Source organism: Larus michahellis, chromosome 3 (assembly GCF_964199755.1).
Source record: "Larus michahellis chromosome 3, bLarMic1.1, whole genome shotgun sequence".
NCBI lineage: Eukaryota > Metazoa > Chordata > Aves > Charadriiformes > Laridae > Larus > Larus michahellis.
In genome coordinates, this window is record NC_133898.1 from 44,220,042 (window position 1) to 44,226,801 (window position 6,760).

Here is a 6,760-nt window from a genome sequence, read left to right on the forward strand (position 1 = left end):
CAAACTATTTCCAAAGAAAGGAGCGTACCACGAGTCACAGGCTGAGGATAGATTTTTGCATTAAAAAGCTCCAAGAAGAATAAACATGGAGAAATTACATGTTCAAGCAGAATCACATTCAGCCAAGTCAGGGTTCAGGGACGTCAGTTTTGACTGACGGTAGTACCTGAAAATCCGTTTCAAGGGCCAACAATGCAATGGGCTTACTGACGAAAAAGCTAAAAATATGGCCAGCCGCAGCTGAAGAGGTGGTTTCACAAAACATGCTGACTTCCCTGCCACCAAAAGAGAGGACTTGCCGCCGCCTCCCATCTCTCCATCTGCTCCTTTGTTCTACTACCGTACTCCTGTGGCTCACCTCGCACTGCCTTAACAGTGCCTTAGAGCACTTTAGGAGCCAAGTTCACTCCCTGAGCAGGCAGGAAACTCACCCAGAAAAGCAGGTGGTGTTCCACCAGCTTCGAGAGCTCAACTGCCTTGCAGAGACAACCAGCAAGCATAAGAGGTGGCACAAGGAAGGAGGCAGGACCACGCATCGGGAAGAAGGAGAGGGAATTTGTCCATCTCCTTTTTGTGGCAGTCAGCCCGGGCTGCTAGCTCATACCCGGGTGAAACGGCACACTCAGTTTGCAGGGAGGGCTAAAAACCCCTTCACTTTTAGAAAGGACACCACCCAGGACACAGTCAGGCATCTTTTAAGGCAACTTTTAACTCCCTCTTGCACGGAGAGACTCCCTAGCTCTCTGGGAAAGGCTGCAGCTGACAGGCGTCGTTCTTTCACTCCGCCAGAGGTGGAAGCTAAAGTGATTTCAGGGAAGGGTTATAAAAGGGTTTATAAAAGTTATACCAATTTTTGAATTGTTGTTAATGACTGGTTCCATGACATTTTCCCCAGAGAAACAGGAAGCAACTCACAAGCACTGGAGGAGCAGCAGATGGAAAAGTCACTTTCTGCACTCTCGTAGTCGTCAGGTTCAGTGAATTTGCACTTTGCCGGATTTTACTCCTGCAGAAAGAGGATTTAGCGAGTGAGTGAGCAGGTGATTTAGGGAGTACCACCGGGTCAGGTCTTTCCCGCTTAGGCAGAAAGCCTCCCCGCTCCCGGCGGTTTAGGCAAAAACCCTACATTTCATCCAAGCCCTAAGCTGTAGTCTAAAAAGCCACCAGCGTGACAGAGACGGTCTGTACCAGAATCCTACAATCGGCCTTATTTCACTCAAGTGCAGCCTACAGATTGTCTTGCCGAGTTTGTGCAGATGCTCCACAAGCACAAAGCTACAGCAGAAGGTGAGACGAGGAAAGAATTTCAGCTCTCTACCCCAACAGCCCCCAACAGCGAAGACCCTGTGTCTGATGCAGACCACAGATGTGACATCCCTCTCCATGAAAAAACAAACAAAACCAACACAGATCAGAACTTGACGCTGGAGCCACTTTACCCAGCTACCTCCTGCGGTTATTCCCTAACACGACTATACTTCCGTTCAAGAGTTGCAGTCCCCGTCTACCGTGGCGAAGCTCGCAGCGGTTCCCAAAGGCACTTCTGACCTTACGCTCTTTTTTACCTTGCTCAGTGCACCTGCACAGACAGACGTAGGCGCTGAGTGTCTCAGGACAGAACATACACGCAGCCTTCCCAGCACAGGGAGACAGTGGTGAGCAAGGCACTCCCAGCACACCACACCGCTCGCCTCTCCCAGCACGAATTCCAGAATCCCAGCACGAATTCCAGAATCCCAGCATCACAATGAAGAGAAAGGCCTTCCAGAATCACTGGAGGTCCTCTGGTCCAGCCCCCCTGCTCAGGCAGGGTCACCTACAGCAGGCTGCCCACGACCGTGTCCAGGCGGCTTTTGCGTATCTCATTCTGAAACATACTTTGACAAAGAGCAACCTGACAAGCCCAACTGCAAATGCATTTGCAACACGTGCAACAGGCCCGGCTTGTTGGTGACTCTCTCCTGCCAATTTAAGGCTTCTCTCCACCACACAAGTCAAGCAATACCACACCAGCAAAGCCTTGTCACCATTAGTTCTCTAAAACTGTATCCGACAGCTTCCTAGGTAGAAGGCACAAAATTAACAGAAGCCTGATTATGTTCGTTTCACTGTCTTAACAAAGCAAACCCCAGGCAGATCAATGCAGGAAAACCAGTTGATGCAGCAGGTGAACAAGAAGCTGTCCTCAGCAGAACAGGGTACGGTACTGTGTGCCCAAACGCCTGTGCCAGCTGCCAGCCAAGACCGATACAACCATCCAGAGGGAGCACCTGAACGACCCCGGTTAGCCATACACCCCACACAGGGCTCAGCATTCCCGACAGAATTAAGTCCCTAATTTTTATCAAACCCCCATCATTTTATCAAACATGATCAGGAAGCAATTATTAGATCTGAAAGACTGACGCCACGCTTCCTTTCTATTGGCAGAAGTTCCAGACCTGGAGTCACGGTTTATTAAGGAAGGGCAGAGAGGGGCGTGAGTAACAAATCTTAAAGATGACAAAAAGGGGAAAACATCAGACTCAGAAGACCAGAGGTTAATGGATCTGGCCGCAATGCCCGTTACTGGGAAACTCGCCTGAGCCACAGCAATGTGCTGGTGCTCCCACTCCTTCCAGGCTTCCTCCGGACGGGACTCCCACGTGGCCTGTGTGCTCCGGATCCGCCACTCATTCCCAGCCAGCAGAAACTCTTCTCCCTCCTGCCTGCAATAGCCTTACTTACACTGGGTTTGGGCTTTTGTCTTGATCAGCACTTGATAAGGGAACTGACTCTGAGCAACTGGATGTGCCCACGCCAGTGCTGCAGATGAGGACAGGGACCATTTCTCAAAGGCAGAGCTGTCTTCTTTTCTTCTCAAGTTTTTAAAACCAATGTGTCTGTGGAGAAAAAAACCAAACAGAACACCTTTGAAAAAAAATCCCAAGTCACAGCTATTAAGTACTACTCCTGTATCGCCAGGCAGAAATGCAGCGGTGCTGCTAAGATGCCTTAATAGAGCAGAGCACCAGCTGGCCAGCAGGCAGTAAGGGGAGAGCAGCCGCTGTCAGGGAGCGCCCACCCCAGACAAGGCTTCTGGGGGTCTTGGTTCACATGGGCCTCATCTCCGGGTCAGATGGAGTCCTAATTCAGACACAACAAGGGGTCTGCGTTCATCGGCACGTGAAAGCAATTCAGCTCTTTGCAGGACTGAACTGGTGCGGGAAACGTTAAATCTTCTGCTCCTGATATCTCCTCGTAGCCAGGCAGCTGCAGCCACGCGGTCACTGAGCCATGAACCGCGTTGGGACAGCAGACATCTAAGTGCCTGAGCTCTTTTCAGGGGAGCTGGAATAAGAAGGAATAATTAGTGCTGGAGTCCCAGCGAAAGCCTGTCTGGAAGGACTGCAAAGAGGGCCGTTTTCAGTTCTGAGCCCCAGAAAGGCCAGGAGGAGAGAGGGAACCTCCTCTTGCAGAAGGAGACGAGGGACTGGGGAAGTGGCCGGGAAGCAAACTGCTCCTGGGCAGGAAGGAATAGCTCTGTGTGGCACTGTCGCTGGGATCCGGCATCGGGAAGCAGAGACAACCAACGCCTGGCAGCAGGGGTCATCTGTACGCTCTACGTTTCAACTCTGTGCTGCATTGCCGGGAGACAAAGGGAAGGAAAGAAGCTGAATTAAGTCACGCACACGAGAGAGACCCAGAATTCTCAGGAAAAAGAGCTACCTCCGTCACATAACTTAGCTGTCAAAATATACGCCGTGCGTTAATAAGCCAGAGAGGTGGCTTTCTGTGAGCTGCCCCAGTGCAAGATGGCAGGTGGTAAAGGCACGGCCCCGTCTCTGGCAGCCTGCGTAGCCAGCCGCGTTGCTGTCGTGCATGTGTGTGGTGCACCCTCAGCCTTGCTACTGGCCTGACCTGCAAACGGGAAAGCAGCAGCCGCATCCAAGGGTCTGGGACAGAGACACCCCCAGGTCTGGGGTGCACCAGGCCGGGCTCCTGCCGCCAGCAAGGACGAAGCCCCGGCTCAGCAGATTTGTAACAACCCTTCGCTACTTGGCAGACACCGGCATCAAGCTTTAAGCTTCGCAGTATTAAGTTCACCAATGCCAAAAAGAAACCTGTTCTGTACCAGTAAGACTACGGATAAGAACTAAATGACTCGTGAGACCCTATGGATTGGTTTCTGCCCGTAGCTTGTTTTCCCCACCAGAAATCAACAACAAAGCTATTTACGAGTGGTTACATGGGAACTGATGAAATTGCAGCAAACAATTTTATTGAAATAACAAGCCTGAGAGTAGCGTTCCACGAGGGGAAGTTCTGATGGGGGATTAAACTGCTCGGTTATCCTCAGACATATTCGCACACTGGGCATATTCTTGCAATACGATCCATGGCTTTATCCAGTGCACTTCCAAAAGGAGAGACGAATTTTATTTCCACCGGTGGAGGTGACCAAGAGCCTCCTTTTCTTGTGGTCCTGAAAAGAAAGAGAAGTATCAAATTGATTTTTTGATTACCAACAGTATTCAGTCGAGGAAAACGTTTTGCAATGTTGGAATTACAAAATCGATGCCAAAGAATTATTTATGGGCTTCTTTGAAGATAGGGTCAAGGCAGAAAACATACAGAAACAAGCTTCCTTTTGCTTTCGTTCCTTACCAGACTGTCCCAAGCATTCTCACTCAGTATTCGCGTGAGCTTTTTGAGCGCCCCCACGCCCTGATTTTAAGAGGCAACTCTCCCCAGACGGTTTTCCAGAAGGAACCGGAAAACACGGCCAGAAACAAGACGTTCTCTTTACTCGTTGTCTGACCCACTCCTGCCTTCTATGGGGAACTAAAGACCGTAAGAGCGTGGTTTCGTAAGGTGGAATGACAGGAGAGCACGCCATCATTGCAAAGAGTAGCACCCACTTGGCCTTTCCTAGCCCCTCCCTCTTCTGGTTCCAATAGAAAACTGAACCGTGAAGTGGGGAAAACGGTGCCCAGGAGACCAGCAAGCTGGACAGGCTCGCAAAGTCAGAGCAGAACTGTACCGCCAAGTGAGGAAGAGCAAGTGAGGGGGCCAAAAGCTGAATCGCTACCGTTGTTTCTTAATGACTGCAACCTGGCTCTGTTCAGGGGAAGAGTGGGATTCTTTCCCCTTCTCAGACACTTTTTCAAGCATTTCATGAAGAAGTTTAGCACTTTTCTCATTTTGCTCAGCTATTGTCGTAGTCATTTTCTCCACCGCCTCCGGGCCGGAGCCGTGGCATTTGCCGGGGCCCGTGTGGGGGCAGCCCATGCCGCTGGCGGCGGTGTCCCTACGGCCGGGCCGTGGCTTTGGCCTGTATGGGCGGAGGTGTGGCTTTCGCCGGGGCCTCTGGGCGGCGCAGCCGCCGTGGGCCTGGCCGATGGTGGGGCCGGTGGGGGGCAGCCGATGCCGCTCGGGCTGGTGTCGGGGCCGGTGGCGTTGTTTGTGCCTGTGTTGCGGCTTGGGCAGTCACCTGAGTTGTTTGAGTTTCTGCTGTAGCTTTCCGTGGGGGGGTTGTCTGAATTCCTACTGCAGCTTTCGGTGGCAGGGCTGCCCGAGTTTCTGCTGTCTTTGGCTTTGGCCCCGGGGTCTGAGTAGCAACATCACATGTCACATCATACTCACTCCTGCACCGATATTTAACAATAAACCAGCCCTGCAACACACTCGGGAAAACCGACAACAGGATCACGTACGAATGAAAGTAACCTTCACTCTCGAAACGGCCCGAAGGTTTCTCATCCCGATTCTGTTACTGTTGCTTTGGCATCATTACCGAAGGGCAAAGTCAACTGGAAGTGTAATCACGGTCTGTAAAGCCTTTAACTGGAAAAATCACTAACTACAGCCCACCTTACGCCATCAGTCCACGTGGGGTTCGAGTTCTCCTTCCTGGAAGATATTCTGGGTTCCTTTGCTCGTAGAGGAGGGCGAACTGATCATCCCGGAGATGCAGAGGGAGCTGCTAGGGGTGCGGTGCGAAGGCTGGGTCTGAGAAAGGACTCAGGAGGAAAAAAGACAAGATCCTGGGAGGGCACGTAGCCAGGACAGCTGACCCAAACTGACCAAAGGGATGTTCCATACCCTCTGCCGTCTGCTCAGCTACAAAAGCTAAGCGAGAGGAGGAGGGCTGGGGGGCATTCCTTATTACAACGCTTGTCTCTGAAAATTACTCTGAGGTGTAAAAAGCTCTCCGTCTCCTTCAGCTGCATCACATTCAACAATGTTTATTGACAGTCAAACAACATGCTAACTATGACTCTGGAGAATCCTAGCTGTATGGACGATCGCCCGATGGATGTCCTTCACTTTATCCTGGTGTTGCCGGTGCTGCTTCTGAGGTTGGTGACTTAAGCGCACTATCTTCCACCACCTACAGTTAAAAAAAAGCCTGTTAATGCAATAGTCGTTACCAAACAGACTGACTTCACACTCACACAGCTGAAACTGAGGACAGTGAAATGCCGCTTTTCCTTTCAGATCACTGCTGGGTGTAAAGTCAGAAACATACAGTGTACTCTCTGCTACCGATGACAGCTTCTGTGTTTAAGGGACAGAGAAGAGAGTGTTCAGTGTACGCCATCGCGTGCCCCGTTTCTGGTATTTCTGTTCCTGACTACGATTTGCCACCACTCCTGGACAAAGTGAGCAGTTTTACAATGCGAGCTGTAGCCACAACTGGCAGAAATCATCCCATTGCAGTACTTCCTGCGCTGACGACAAATGCCCACAGGGCGACCCACTCTGCATCTAACAGGGT